A 3,189-nucleotide genomic window follows, 5' to 3' on the forward strand; every position below is an offset into this window, starting at 1 on the left:
CAATTTATGTCCGCAGGGGGCACTCGGTACATATTTACATTTTTTGGGGGGGGAATGCTCTGCACGTTCTCTTTTCCGGTCTCAGATCGCTCATGACATATCATTCCTATTAGAAAAGGATGTGGTTTTGACTCCAGATCTTTTCTTCTTAAATAACTTTTCAGAATTGGTTCTGTCTCTGCAACAGAGAAACTTACTTTTAGCTGCTCTCACTGCTGCAAATAAAATGTTAGTCAGTCGCTGGGTTCCTCCCCATTCAATGACCAGACGTGTATGGGACTTATGTTTGCTTGACATTGTTTCTATAGAACTATCTACAGCTCGTATTCATAGAGCAAAGACAAAATCTTTGAAGACCTGGGACCTCATTTATAAAATGTTGCACAGAAACTATCCTAAATTTGATCTTACAATCATTTCTCAAATATGTGTAAGTTTGATTCATAGAATGAACGTACGAACAGAAAACGCGCATACGCGTCTCCTTCAGATGTGAAATCTATGAATCGCAGATGATCTTCAACTTGCACACAATTGAATGGTTTCAGCTCTCTGCCTTGTAAACGGCTCCTAACTAATATCATTAACATATAAAATATTACCAATCATCATAATTCATAAAACTCCAACAATAAAAAGTGCATACGTCTGCTCTGACCCTGACGTGACGCTAAGCACTTTTCCACGTCAAAGACCGTCTTTATAAATATGAGCGCTGGCGTGGATTTAAGCATACGCACACTCTAAGTTTAAATCTGAGCGTAAGCACGCTTTATAAATGAGGCCACTGGAACGCTATTTTTGACATTGTTAAACCTTTTGTTCTTTCTTTTCGATTTATAATTAGGGCCCAAGCCAGTAAGGTGCAGTGCCCTATTGTTTCCCTCAGGATTTTTAGGGCCCAAGCCAGTAAGGCGCAGGGCCCTCTTGATTTTCTGAAGGATTATTCTTTTTTAAATTTTTTTATTCAACCTTCCGGGGGTTTTGGGGGACCTTAACGTGCTCAAAAACTCTTGAAAATGTGCACACACGTTGGAATTTGCAGTGATCAGGACTCTGCCCAGGCTGGGACCCGGGCGTGGCACAGGGGCTCTACGGCGCCCCCTGGAACACAGTCTGAAAACTTGATGTATAGCTCACATATACTTGCACGTATTCATATGAAACTCGGTACACATATAGATCTCATTGAGCTGAACAACTTTCGCGCTTCATGTCATAGGCTCCGCCCAACAGGAAGTCGGCTATTTAGGGCTGTTTGAAAAGCGCATGCTCTGGAATTTGATATACTCCTCTGAGGACTTCCGTCCGATTGCTAACAAACTCAGTGAACATGATCTCAAGACATTGGGGATGCTAAATTGCAGAGGGATTTTTGATATCTCGAACGGTTTGCCCGTGGCGAGGCGATGAATTATAGTGAAAAATGAGAGACAGGAAATCCACATACATTGTCGAGGTTTGTTCATTGTATGATGCCGATCGAACAGATGTGACTACTATGAGTAAAGGTTATAGCGCCACCAACTGGCACCAGGAAATGTGTCATTTTTGAAAATGCTTTGAATTCAGCATCTTATTTTTACCCGATTTGCTTCAAACTTCATTAGAATATTGTCAAAACACGGCCGATGTAAAACTGTTGAGGGGATATTGATATGTAAAATATGGTTGCCATGGCAATATGTCAAAATTGAATATTCTTTTCCGGTGATTTTGAGGCAGATAACATGCTTAGAATTCCATGAAACTCAATACACATATCCGTATTAATGATAGTTAGACACCGAAAAAAAACTCATAAATGGGCGTGGAAGAGGCACTCTATAGCGCCACCTTTTGTCAAAAGTGGGGGGGTTAGTTTTAGCTACAGGCACCAAACTCAGTACATAAATTGTTCTTATTAAGCCGGACAACTTTCTAATTTACACACAAAAAACTTGTTGAAAAGTGTTGCAAAATATTTACAGATTGTTCTTTATGTGTGTGTGTGTGAGAGATAGAGAGAGACTAACATTAATAAAAGCTATATAATTATTGTTAATTTAATAACTGAAACCTTATTGAAAATGTTACCAAAATTTGATATATTGTTGTGTGTGTGTGTTTCTCTCACAGTCTTGATAGTTTGGATTAACCCTTTCATTGCTGTTTCCATCAAAACCAGACTGCCAGAGGGTAACTGTAATGCATGTGCCCGCTGGGCACAGTTTTCCTGATGCCACTGGGGTGGCGTTTGCACTGACGGCTTGGGCCCGCCATCGCTGCTTGCAGCTATATATATATTTTTTTTTTTTTTCGAATATCCGGGACCTTAACGTGCTCAAAAACTCTTGAAAATCTGCACACACATTGGAATCTGCGGTCATTAGGACGCCGCAGAGGCTGGGACCTGGGTGTGGCACATTGGCTCTACAGCGCCCCCTGGAACACAGTCTGAAATCTTGATGTATAGCTCACTCATACTTGCACGTATTCATATGAAACTCGGTACACATATAGATCTCATTGAGCTGAACAACTTTCAAGCAGCATGTCATAGGCTCCGCCCAACAGGAAGTCGGCTATTTAGGGCTGTTTGAAAGGTGCATGCTCTGGAATTTGATATACTCCTCTGAGGATTTCCAACCGATTGCCACCAAATTCGTTGAACATGATCTCAAGACATTGGGGATGCTAAAATGCGGAGGGATTTTTGATATCTCGAACGGTTTGCCCGTGGTGAGGTGATGAAGTTATGGCGAAAAATGAGAGACAGGAAATGCCTAATAACAGCCACATACATTGTCTGGGTTTGTTCTTTGTATGATGCCGATCGAATAGATGTGACTATTATGAGTCAAAGTTATAGCGCCACCAACTGGCATCAGGAAATGTGTCATTTTCAAAATGCTTTGAATTCAGCATCTTATTTTTACCTGATTTGCTTCAAACTTCATTAGAGTAAAGTCAAAACACGGACGATGTAAAACTGTTGAGGGAATATTGATATCTAAAATATTGTTGCCATGGCAATATGTCAAAGTTGAATATTCTTTTCCGGTGATTTTGAGGCAGATAAAATGCTTAGAATTCCATGAAACTCAATACACATATCCGTATTAAAGATAGTTAAACACCGGCATGGGCGTGGAAGAGGCAATCTATAGCACCACCTTTTGTCAAAAGTGGGGGGGTTAGTTTTAACTA

Source organism: Onychostoma macrolepis, chromosome 15, assembly GCF_012432095.1.
Source record: "Onychostoma macrolepis isolate SWU-2019 chromosome 15, ASM1243209v1, whole genome shotgun sequence".
Lineage (NCBI taxonomy): Eukaryota > Metazoa > Chordata > Actinopteri > Cypriniformes > Cyprinidae > Onychostoma > Onychostoma macrolepis.